The sequence below is a fragment of the Rattus rattus genome, chromosome 1 (assembly GCF_011064425.1).
Source record: "Rattus rattus isolate New Zealand chromosome 1, Rrattus_CSIRO_v1, whole genome shotgun sequence".
Lineage (NCBI taxonomy): Eukaryota > Metazoa > Chordata > Mammalia > Rodentia > Muridae > Rattus > Rattus rattus.
In genome coordinates, this window is record NC_046154.1 from 193,102,797 (window position 1) to 193,116,175 (window position 13,379).

A 13,379-nucleotide genomic window follows, 5' to 3' on the forward strand; every position below is an offset into this window, starting at 1 on the left:
TGAGATGGTGAGATCTCCAGCAGTATTTCATTGTTCAGGATTCACTTGGCTATCTTGGGTCATGCATATTTCCAAATTAAAGTGAAGACTGTTTCTCCACTTTTTTAAAGAAGTGTGCTGATATTTCCATGAGTAATCCACTGAGTCTCCATCAGTAGCAATCCATGAGCATGAGAGATCTTTCCATTCTCAAGGATCTTTTTCCATTTCCATTCTGCTGTCTGTAATGGCCTTCGTTAGATTACTTCTGAGATTTTTAGGCTGTTAGAGAAAGAATAGTTTGCCTGATTTCTGTTTCCATAAGTTAGTCATTTGTATATGGAAAATATACTGACTGTTGGGCATTGATTCTGCATCCTCCTACTTCATTCAATGTGTCTGTCAACTGTAAACGTTTTCCAGTAGTCTCGAGGATCTTTTATGTATATAATTTATAATATGCAAATGAAGATACTTGGACAACTCCTTTCCTCTCTGGATCCCCCTTCACTTCCTTCTCCTGTCTTACTGTTTTAGCTAAGACATCAGGCAGTATCCCGAACAGGAGGAGACAGCGTGAACTTTCTTGCAACAATACAAACCTCAGTTTAAAAATGGGGCATGGAGGGGTTGGGGATTTAGCTCAGTGGTAGAGCACTTGCCTAGCAAGTGCAAGGCCCTGGGTTCAGTCCCCAGCTCCGAAAAAAAATGGGGCATGGAACCACACAGAGAGTTCCCAAAAGATGAAGTACAAGCGACTGAGAAATACTTTGAAAATAGGTTCAACCTCCTTAGTCATCAAGGGAATGCAAATTAAAACTAATTTGAGATTTCAACCTACCCCAGTCAGATGGCCAAGACCAAAACCACAAACGGTAGCAGATGCTGGTGTGGACGTGGGGAAAGCAAAGCACCTGCTCGTTGCTGGTGAGACTATAAACTGGTGCAGCCGGGACGGCAGTCAGTGTGGCTGTCCCTCAGAAAGCCAGAAATAGATCTACCTTATGATCCATCTCTTACACCGTTCTTAGGCATATACCCAAAAGACTCTGCATGCAACTGTGGGGACACATGCTCAGCCACATTCACTGTTGCTCTATCCAAGGTAGTCAGGAGATAGGAACAGCTAAGATATGTCCACCTACTGATAAATCATATTCATATATATAATACAATATATGATAAATCATAAACATCATAAATATGATACATTTTCACAGGGGACTGTTAACCAGCATAATAGAGATGAAATTATAAAATCTACAGATGGAGGAATGGAGCTGGAAATAACCGTTCTGAGCGAGGTGACCCAGACTCAGAAAGACAAGCATCATGTTTTTTCTTTGTTCCTTTTGAATTTTTATATGTGTGTGTTTTATCTGTAATACACGGAGATTAGGAAATTAGTAAGAGGCCATCTGTAAGGGGTTATTTCAAGAGAGGGGAAAATAGAGCACAGTGCTACAAAGAGGGGAAAGAGAATAATGGAACACGAGGGGTTAAATGTGACAGGGTGGGAAAGCAACATTTAGGAGGGAACACAGTAAATAACACCAGAGATGTTCTGAAGACATCACATGGAAAACTACTACTGCAGAAGCTTCCTAAAATAAAATAACATAAATAAAACGTCCACATTTAGTTAACCCTTTAACTGGGTAAACAGATACCGCAGGCTAAAAAATAAAAAATAAAAGTGTCAGGAATGAGTTAGTGTTATTGGAATGGTTTACAAATGATACCCCATAGACATGCAACATTACAAACTATTTGCTGTGGGTTACCCGGCCGAACTTAACGACAAGAGTCTATTACTAAAGAAACCACATGCTTGAGTCATAGAACATGGAGAAATCAAGCTGACATTGCTCTGGAAGCCTCATCCCTACTGGCTAGCTTTCCTACCTATGCATGCTACTGAAGGAGAAAAGAAATTATCAGTCTTACTCAGTTGTGAACCCTGAAGCCTGCAATAATGTTCTACCTGGCAAGATATTCCTACTGGTCTAACAATAGCCTGCATGTTATAGAAGTAACCAGTTACTGTTTGATTGATGGAACTCCACAAGATGGAACTCTTATCCTGAACAGCTACTGAGGTTAAGAACCTATCACTAAACAAGTCATGGGTTAGAGAAGAATTCACTACTATTACTGTGCCAATTGAGCACAGGATTAAACCTATTCCTAATGACTTTTCAGGGTATCTATAGATCAGTGCATCTCTCAAACTTCTTTTAGCGGTAGATGATGACTAACAAAGAATTCCAAAATTAGTCAAGATGCAGGCACTAAATGATTATGGAGTCCTCGGCTCTAAGGAAGACCCATGCCCTCCTCTCAAGGCACAAGGATCTTTGCAGAACCGGGACAGAAAGACTGTGAGAGCCAGAAGCAGTGGGTGACCATATAGGAAACAATGTGGGGATTTTGGGGGGCAGGGGTTATACACAATAGGGGATTGAGATTTGGTCTTTTGCTATGCATTTTAATGCTAAATACTGGCCCCTAAGATCTAGTTGCCTCAGAGATGAGGGAACCCTCACATACACCAAATGATGCTATGGAACTTTGTTCCTTAATTTAAAACTATTGATTGAATAAAGATGCCCACAGCTTATAGTTGGGCAGAAAAGGGGTAGGTGGAGTTTTGATTCCTGACTCTAGGTGTCTGAGGAGAAAAAAGAGAAGGATGGGGAGAAGGAGAAGACACCATGGCTACCCCATGAGATCTGGCCAATTGTAGTAAGAGTGGCCCAGATGGACCATGGTAAGTTATAACTCAGGGTTATTGACAGGAAAGTAGATACTAATAGAGGGTAGATATCTGCGCAGCTCTAGTATTTTAAGGCTTATCATAAACATAAAGGTTTTGTGCCTCTTATCTGGGACCTAAATGATCTACGGCAGGGTAGAAACCACCCAACGGATATTAAATATTTACCACAACAATAGAGCAGTTTCACATATGAACTTGGCAATTGTGACAGCACACCCAAGATGTTCACAAGTTCAAGCCAGAAAAACCCCCAAAATGGAAGGGAGAAGGTGGGCATAAGAAAGTCCTACCATGACCTGAGTAAGCTACTGGTAATTCATAGTTGCTGGAAGACAGCTAGTTTAACTTAAGTGTGTGGCCTTCTGATAGCACTAATATGCTCTAGTGAATGGCCCCACACCCATGAGCATGTAGGCAACAATAATTGGATTTGATGGGTTTTTAAAATTAGAGCAAGACGCAAAGTTCGTTGGGTGAGAGAGTGGGACGTCGGTCTGGCAGAAGACAAAGGACAGATGAATATGATCAAAAAACAACATATGAGGTTCTCAAAGGCAATAAAAATGTCATAAAATCAGACACAGAGCCATAAAGACACCTAACATTTTTTCTTAGCTCTACATGTAGGTGCACAGAAGCAAACATGCATGCTTGCACTCGTGCACACACACACACACACACACACACACACACACAGAGACACACACAAACACACACACACACAGAGACACACACAAACACACACACAAACACACACACACATTGTGTGTGTGACAATAAATTTAAGAAAAAAGACCATGAATTTGCAACTATTTGATTTAGAGCGAAAGCCAGAAAACAAGAATGACTTTCTATGCTGCACTTTTCTGTCGCAAATGGTTCTATACTGCAGGTCCACAACACAAATGCTAAGCCTCCCCACTGTCCCAAACAAAGCTGATTTTCCTTTGCCTCTCTATTTTTGAAAAGCTCAAGACTGCATGTATGTTTGTGTTTCTTTCTGTTGACTGTAGGTTTTGATAATGTTGCCAGTTCCCTTCTCAAACTGTCAAATTTTGTTTTATATTCCCTCATTCTTTCAACCATTTTAAGGGGGAAAATGCTAATTACCACAGGCTTAATAGCAGTTTTGAACTGCACCAGAACACAGGGGTCTCGCGAATACCTGTCAGCGCAGAAGTTTTCAATTACCATAATTTCATTCCTAATTCAAATTACCATAATTGCTCTCCATTAATGCAACTTTCTTAAAGCAAAAAAAAAAAAATCAAAGAAGCTGGCACCCACATCAGCTTAGTTGAATTCTTGCAAAAAAAATAAATAAATAAATAGCGTCTGTCCATTTTGCAAATAGGATGATGATAGTCCGGAAAAGATGTGTATCAGTGCTCTGAGTTCATAAGAGCTATCACATTATACAATGATTATTCTGTAAACACCTGTGCAACTGAAAGCTCTCCACAGCTTCCTTCTTATCCTATTCTGGATGAATCATAAGCTCAACTCTACTGATTGTCGTAGCAGTTACCACCACGAGAAAATCCAATGTATGAGATTCTTAACTGACTTTGTTCTTACAAATCCATCTATTTCAATAAAACATACTTTTAATTTGCCATCATTAGCTCCACTCTTTTTTCTTCTTCTTTTTTTATTGGATATTTTTTAATTTACATTTCAAATGTTATCCCCTTTCCTGGTTACCCCTCCACAAACTCCCTATCCTATCTCCCCTCCCCCTGCTTCTATGAGGGTGCTCCACCCACCCACCCTTTCTCCCCTCCCTGCCCTGACATTCCCCTACACTGGGGGGTTGAACCTTGACAGGACCAAGGGCTTCTCCCCATTGATGCCCAACAAGGCCATCCTCTGCTACATATGCAGCTGGAGCCATGGGTCTGTCCATGTGTAGTCTGGTTTGTCCATGTGTACTCTTTGGATGGTGGTTTAGTCCCTGGGAGCTCTGGTTGGTTGGTATTGTTGTTCTTATGGGGTTGCAAACCTCTTCAGCTCCTTCAATCCTTTCTCTAACTCCTCCAATGGTGAGCCCATTCTCAGTTCAATGGTTGGCTGTGAGCATTCGCCTCTGTATTTGCCATGTTCTGGCAGAGCCTCTCAGGAGACAGCTATATCAGGCTCCTGTCAGCATGCACTTCTTGGCATCAGCAATGTTGTCTGGGTTTGGTGTCTGTATAAGGGCTGAATCCCCAGATTGGGCAGTCTCTGGATGGCCTTTCCTTCAGTTTCTACTCCAAACTTTGTCTCTGTATTTCCTCCTATGAATATTTTTGCTCCCCCTTCTAAGAAGGACTAAAGCATGTGTACTTTGGTCGTCCTTCTTCTTGAGCTTCATGTGGTCTGTGGATTGTATCTTGAGTAATCCGAGCTTTTGGGCTAATATCCACTTATCAACTCCACTCTTTGGTCAATTCTTTTTTTATTTTTTTTAACTAGGCAAATAATTTTATTACCGTTTCCAAACTTTATTCCTAGGCTTCTTCAGCTTAATTTGCCACAAAGAATGAATTAGGTATAAGCAAAAACTGAAAAGAGCTGCAGTGTCAGGGAGGGTGGTGGTAGGCTTAAAAAATATTAGCGATCTAGATTTTATCAGATCCAAAATCAAAAATATTTTTTAAAAAGCAGTCATGATCTAAAATAGCAGCTCCTCTAACTTCTGCAGGGTCACTGACCTTCTCCAGAAGTTGTTTCAGTTCAGTCTGCCTCGTTCTTAGAAACCTCATCAAAATTCTCCACCAGCTCTGGAACTTCGTCATCTTCCTCCTCTCCAGGAGCAAGTGGTGCTTTCCCATCCACAGATTGTTTGGGCAGAGCTTCAGCCGGTCTCCTTAAGCTAGTCAGACTGTCTGCACCAAGCTGGCTGAGGATGCTGGGAAACATTTCTGTCAGCTGCTTCGTCTCAGCGTGGCCTGTCATGGGGAAGGTGTTTGCTGCCAGAGACGCCTGAACTTTTAGGGTTGTTAAAATGGATCACTGTTCCTTGTTTTGTAGACATGTTCGCCTCCTCAGTACCAGAGGCGTTGTTTACCCCTAACTTCTTTAAGGAGAACTGCAGTCTTTTATCGTCTGCCGTGCCTGTTCTGTGAACCACCTTCTTCTTTCTACGAGCAGTTCCTTCCCCACCAATGCGCACTTGGGCCTGCAGTTTGGCGAGTTTTCCTCATTTGTGATCATTTCTCTAATCTTGTCCGAGTGGAAATGGGGCCGTGCTGGGGGACTAAAGTTCACACTCAGGGCGTCTTGAGTAGAACAACTGAGATAAGGCGCACACACGCAGCTAGAGGCATTATTATTATTATTATTATTATTATTATTATTATTATTATTATTATTATTTAATCTGCACACAAAGTATTATACTATTATGTATCAGTATGACATTTTCTAACAAAGTGCATGTTAATAGAGTCTCTCCGCTCCAGAGTCTTCCCACTGTCATGTGACATGCGATCTTTTACACTTCCTTAATACTATTTTTCACCATCTCTTGGTCTACAATCTGATTTTTTTTTTTAGGCCTTACTCCCATTTGTATCCATATAGAGATAGATATAGCTATGGATTGACGTAAGCATTTTAAGAATGGAATTACAGTAACTGAACACTTCTTCGCTGACGGGTGTTAGTAAGACCCCAGTGTTCTGGTACAGTTCAAAACTGTTATTAAGCCCGTGGTAATTAGCATTTCCCCCTAAAATGGTTGAAAGAATGAGGGAATGTAAAACAAAGTTTGGCACTATCAGATAGAAACTGGCAACATTATCAAACTCTACAATCAACAGAATGAAAAATAAACAAACATGCAGTCCCAGGCTTTTCAAAACTAGAGGGTGTGTGTGTGTGTGTGTGTGTGTGTGTGTGTGTGTGTGTGTGTGTGTGTGTGTGTGTGTTGTATATCTAGGAGACATACATAAAAGAAATCATAAGTTTTTTATGACTCGGTTGTAGTCAGATTGCTTAATATTATACTTCCTAGATCTATGTATTTTCTTGAAATTTTCACAATTTCATTTTTCTTTACAGATGAATAAAATTCCATTGTGTATATGTACCACGTTTTCTCTACCCATTCATCTGCTCCCACACATATAAGCCAGTTCCAGGGCCAGTTCTACTGGACGTAGAACAGCAGTAAACTTGATGTGCGAGTATCTCTGTGATGGAGCTTGAAATCTTTGGAGATGTTCCCAGGAGCGGTGTATCTGGGTCCTGTGGTTGCTCTATGTTCAAGGTTTGCAGAAAACACCTTAACGATTTCCATAATGGAAACTGACCATCAGAGAAGTAAAAAATCATTCCATTTCTAATGACTTTTATGTTCCTGGACAAATCATAGCTGTGTTTCTGTTACTGACATGAGACAAGACATCTTACCAGAGTCAGATAAGTTGAATATTAATGCTGTGCCATCTCTGGGCTAACCTGGGAATTTCACTAGGAAGCCATAGTCTTGTGATTTGGAATACTGGCACTTCCTTGCACTTGAACTCTGATGTGTTGCCAGAAGAGAGCAGCAGGAGCAAAAGGTCATCTAATCGAACTATTAAAGTACCTGGTTTCCGAGAGGCGAGTAGATAGTCCTTTAAATTAACAAGTAAAGCTGCAATGCATTGTCAATAAGTTTAAATCAATCCATATAGCCTATTTCAAAGAAATTGTCTAAGTAGACTTGTAATAACGGGTTCATTTTAGCTTCTTAAAAAAATATGATCAAAGTCATTGGCGTGTCTCAGACCTGCAGAGCCACTCCATGGTATCCCATACTTCAGTAAGCTATTCAAGAGCCACAGTTGCTTTGAAGGTTGAAAATTTGGCATTTTCAAATGCCACAGGCACCTTTAGGATTTAGCTCCAGGCAAAACCAATATAGAAGACGGGAAACAGAGGGTGGTGCAATTTGTTGCCTCTGGAGGCTTCAGTGAGAGAGCATTCCGCTGACTCCCTATATTAAATCAAAAAAAAAAAAAAAATCTAGTCCAGTGAATGAAGTCACAGTTACAGCTACACCCTGGGGCTCTCACAATTTCTCTATTCTCCAGTTGTGTAGCTATCTCCTCTAAATTGAAACATTCCCTTTTGGAAGGAGGACGAAGGTTCATAAGACTGAGGAATCTCATGAAACAAGACTTGGGACACCCCTCCCCATGGTGATAAAAGCACTAAACAGTTGCTGGCGGATGGGAAACTCTCTGAGGAAGTTTTCTGCAAGCTAGGTAAGGTGTTTCATGGATTCACATTAGGGTGGAGTTTTTGATGCTGCACTTACCTTGCAACCACACTTGTTACCCCAAACAAGCCCCGATAGATGCTCCTGTAAGTAGCCCAACTAAGTAAGCTCATGGGCTCACCAATCTAGACTTGGCTAGAATAATTTTTTGGTGTGTCATTAATGCCCTATTTGGGGTAACTAAAGAATTATTCACATCTCCCCAGGAAGTCAGGCAGAACACAAGCACTTCAGTATATATTTAGATTGTTGAATTCTGCTCCTCAACGTTTTATAGAAAATTAACACTACGGGCACCAGCGATTTCATGACATAAGATAGACTTTTATCAACAATAAGCAGGGTCTGCATAATTGGAAATGACTTTGCCAGTTCAAGAGCAGTTTCAATTACACAGAAAAACCTATCTAAAAATAGTAATTTAAAATATAGTCTAGGTTTCAACATGTTTCTTGGAAATGTTCTGGGAAAGCATACTGCTAGACTGTCGTATAATAGATGATAATCAAATTTTGTTCTTGCTCTTTGCTTAAGGTTCCTGTCCCTTCATGGATGTGATCTAAGACTCATGACAGAAAAAATTATAATAGAGATGCTATAATTAGATTAAACTGAGACTATACATCAAATATCTAAACATGTAAGCCTGGCTCCCAGGTTTGACTTCATTCTGCATAGTCTCAGAGTGGATGTTGTTCTATTCATATATGCAGAAGTTCAGGTCACAGTTAACTCATAAATTTCAAATCCACCACCTATTGCTTGGAGAAGAGAGTGTCCTGTTTGTTGATGAGACAGCACCACAATATAGAGAAATATATGTCTCTCTGTCTCACTGAAATGCCCAGGAAAGCCTAGGTTACTGTACAGAAAATGGAAGATGTTCAATGGCTGTCTGTTGAATTCATTAATTAATGGGAAGAACATATAAATATTGATACTTTTACAATATGGAAATTTCCACTATATTGGATCTTCCACATACCCCAGTAAGAGTGTGGTGTATAAACCAGACTCAGTGGAATAAGTCTATAATATAGGCACTTGGCAGGCTGAGAGAGGACTGTCAGGTCAAAGCCAGCCTAGGTTACACAGTAAAACCCAATCTAAAACAAAAATAGAGTTAGTAGAGTCAAATTCCAAACAAACAAGGATCCCTGAAGGTCAACATTATAGACATATTTACTTCAAACTTTCCAAACTAAAATGGGTCTAAAAATATATTGAGCATATGTATGGATGTTCAGGCTGGTTCCAACTTTTTACGATTATGAATAGAAGAACAATAATAAAATGTATCTGTAATAAAATGTAGATTCCTTTAGATATAGATGGTTGTATGGTGGTTTCGATGTGTACTATTAATATGAACAGTATATATATGGCAAGTTAAATCAATGTATCTCATCTTTGTCTTCTCACCTCTCCAATATACATTTCTCTTCTCTCTCTCAATCATATTTCTTTTTGGCTCTCCTTTATTCCTTCTGTTTTCTTTTATTTACCTCTTTCTTTTAATTAACCTAAAACAAGAATATTTTGGTGCTTTTATATTTATTTTTAAAAGTCTTAGGATTACCATGTTTGATTTTTTTTAAAGTAGGTAATTTCAACATTTTAAATGATTTTTTCCTTAGGAAAATATCTGACCTTGATAAGTTAGGTTTTTGGGGATTTTGTTTTTTGTTTGTCTGTTTGTTTTCTGGGTTCTTCTTCTTCTTCTTCTTCTTCTTCTTCTTCTTTCTCCTCCTCCTCCTCCTCCTCCTCCTCCTCCTCCTCCTCCTCCTCCTCCTCCTCCTCCTCTTCTTCTTTGGAAATCAGAAACTATTTACTTTCATTTCTGTACTGATTGGTTTTGTATGTCAACTTGACACATGCTGGAGTTATCACTGAGAAAGGACCCTCCATTGAGGAAATGCCTCCATGAGACCCAGCTGTAAGGCATTTTCTGAATTAGCGATCAAGGGGAGAGTTTTGCAGGCAAATGGATAGAACTAGAAAATATCATCCTGAGTGAAGTAACTCAGACCCAAAAGGAAGTGCACAGTATGTACTCACTAATAAGCGGGAAATTAAAAAAAAAAAAAAAAAGAGGAGAGAGAGAGAGAGAGAGAGAGAGAGAACGAGAGAGAGAGAATGAGAGAGAGAATGAGAATGAGAGAGAGAGAGAGAGAGAGAGAGAGAGAGAGAGAGAGAGAAATACAAAATACCCAAGATATAGTCCACTGAACTCAAAAAGGTCAACAAGCTGAAGGGTCCAAGTGAGGACATCTCAGTCCCATTTGGGAGGGAGAAGAAAGCAATGGGAAGGCAGGGAGGGACGGGAGGGACCTAGAAGGGAAAGGGGATGGGAGCAGGGGCATGATCTGGTATTGGGTGGGAGAAAAGGACTGAAGCCCTGAGGGCCAGCAGAAAGAGTGGAAACGGGCGGCCTTGGGAGGTAGGAGATTGGCCCTCCACAATGCACCAGAGACCTGGGAGGTGAGAGACTCTCAGGACTCAGAGAGAGGGGCACTAGATGAAATGCACTGCAGTGGGAAGAGGGAACTTGTAGAGCCCACCTCCAGCAGAAAGGCAGGGCATCAAGTGAGGGATGGGGTTACTATCCCACAGTCAAAACTCTGACCCATAATTGTTCCTGTCTGAGATGGAAATGGAGACGAGCCTGAGGAAAAGAAGGTCCGGAGACAGGCTCAAAGGGGGATCTAGCTCAAGGGGAGGCTCCAGGGCCTGACACCATTACTGAGGCTATGGAAGGCTCACAAAAAGGGACCTAGCATGACTGCTCTCAGAAAGACCCAACAAGCAGCTAAGTCAGTTGCAGATATTTACACCCAATCAATGGACAGAAGCTGCTGACCCCTGTGGTTAAATTAGGGAAAAACTGGGGGAAACAGAGGAGGAGGGCGACCCTGTAGGAGGATCAGCAGTCTCAACTAACCTGGACCCCCAAGATCTCTGAGACACAGGATCACCAACCAGGCAGCATACACCAGCTGATATGAGGCCCCTGACACATATACAGCAGAGGACTCTCAGGTCTGGGTTCAGTCAGAGAAGATGCACCTAACCCTCAAGAGACTGGAGGCCCAGGGAGTTTAGAGGTCTGATGAGATGGGTGGTGACATCCTCATGGAGACAGGAGGGACAGGAAGGAGGTATGAGATGTGGAACAGTCAGAGGGTGGACCAGGAAGGGAATAAAATCTTATGTGTAAAAATATAAAAAGAAAAATGAAATTAATAATAATAATTATAATTATAATTATAATTATAATTATAATAACTAAATTCATCAATCATGCCAAAAAGAAGACATGGCATCCTGAGCTGTTATCAAGATGGAAAGCACAGGCTTTAGAGGTAGATTGTTGCTCCTCGCCTGCATGGCCTTTCCTGTGTAAGACTTGGGTTCTATCTCTTTGAAACAATAAGGACTGGGAAGGTGGCTCTGTGCACGGCAGCACTTGCTGTGCCAGGTGTGGTCTGAGTTGCACCCTAGCTAACACCCTGGGTGTGCCCATGCTCACAAGTCTATAACTCTAAAGTCGGAGGCAGGTTATATAAAGGAAGATGCCTGCAGTTCATTGGCCACTGCCGAGGCAAAAAATACTAAGTTTCATGTTCAGTGCTAGACTCCCTCTCAAGACAATAAAGTGAAAAATGATAGAAAACAGGAATCCTCCTCTGGCCCCTGTGCTTATGCAAGGATGCACACACCTGTACATGAATACACATACACTCACATTCACTTATACACACACAAACACACACAAACACACACACACACAGGCACAGGCACAGGCACATACACACATACACACATACACACATACACATTCACATACACATACACACACAGGCACACACACATACCTACACACTCACATACACACATACACACACAGGCACAGGCATACACACATACACATTCACATACAACATACACACACATATACACACATATATACACATACATACACACATATGCACACACACATAAACATTCACATACACACATACATTCACATACACACATATATTCACATACACACATACATACACATACACACAAATACACACATACACATTCACATACACACATACGTGCACACACACATACAGAGATGGTTGTACTTGTAGAGTAGGTATGAGGGCTAAATTAGAATTATATAAAGTGCTTACAGTATGTAGCCCTGGGCTGAGAATACGTGCTATAATAAGTATTTGTTGTTGTTACCATTATTATTGACTCAAATTATTCTCTAACTCAAATTCCGTTGTCATTCCCATGCTTGGCATTTACAGCTAATCACATACTTTTTTTTCCTTCATTCTCGTTCTGCTTCCAAACGGACCAGCCCTGCTCCAGTCTTCCCAGTGCCCTGACTTAGAATCAGCATCTTACTCACTCTGAACTTATCTGGACCACCCCTTCCTCTCTGTGTACCCGATGGTCAATTCATGTTCAAGGCCATCCTGCCATCCTGCCATCCTGCCTAGCCATGTTCCCCAGGCTTTCTCTCTTCCAGAATGACAATGGCAGTTTCAATCAAGACTGCTTGCCCACCTTTGTCCCTGTTGGCCTACAGTGGCATCTGCCCATTCTGAGAATTGTTCCCTCAAGACCGTGTGGCTCTGAAATCTAGGGCCTTCTTCCATCATATCCTTCCCAAGTCTAGGCATTGTTCCCTCTGACTACAATCCTCCCTCTGCATCAACCAGGGCTTTGTTTCAAAGTTCTTCAGTACCACCAAACACAATCAACGCTCAGGTCCCTCCTATGAAATGGCCTAGCGTCTGCATGGAACTTTCACACATCTTCCTACCCACTTTGACTCATATCTACATCGGGCATAACACTTAATATGGCATAAATCAACCATTGCCATGCTGTATTTTAGGAAACAATAACAAGGGGGAAATGTGTGCATGTTTAACAGGGTAGCAATCTATTCCAAATAGCTTTCTATTCACAGTTGATCAGCTTGCACAGGCAATGACTACCGGTGCAATGGACTCCTCTACTGCAAACTAGAGTGAAAAGGATGATGTCCCTGCTGTCTAGCACAGAGATGCTATGTTGGCTGCATTCCTGAAGAAGTCAGTGTCCACATCCCAGCCCCACGGAAAAGATAGTGTGATGGAATAAAAGAAGCAAAGGAACGATTCAGAGGACAGATTAAAAAGTCCTATTTTCCTCCCTGCTTTTAAAGGTTCCTGAAGCTAGGCCCCCCAGCTCCGCCATCTCTTAGGTTATTCGATGTCCTGACATGTGTCAGGGAAGTCCTTTCTCATGCCATTGGCTAGTTTAACTGGTCACAGTCTGGCATGGATACTGACAAATATATCCTTTCCCTATTGACAGGCCTCT

The 13,379-nt window shown here is 41.3% G+C and overlaps 1 pseudogene; it reads right to left on the reverse strand.

Moving 5' to 3' along the window:
• Positions 1-5,473: 5,473 nt before the first annotated feature.
• LOC116890017 lies at positions 5,474-12,863 on the reverse strand (annotated as a pseudogene).
• Positions 12,864-13,379: the final 516 nt, after the last annotated feature.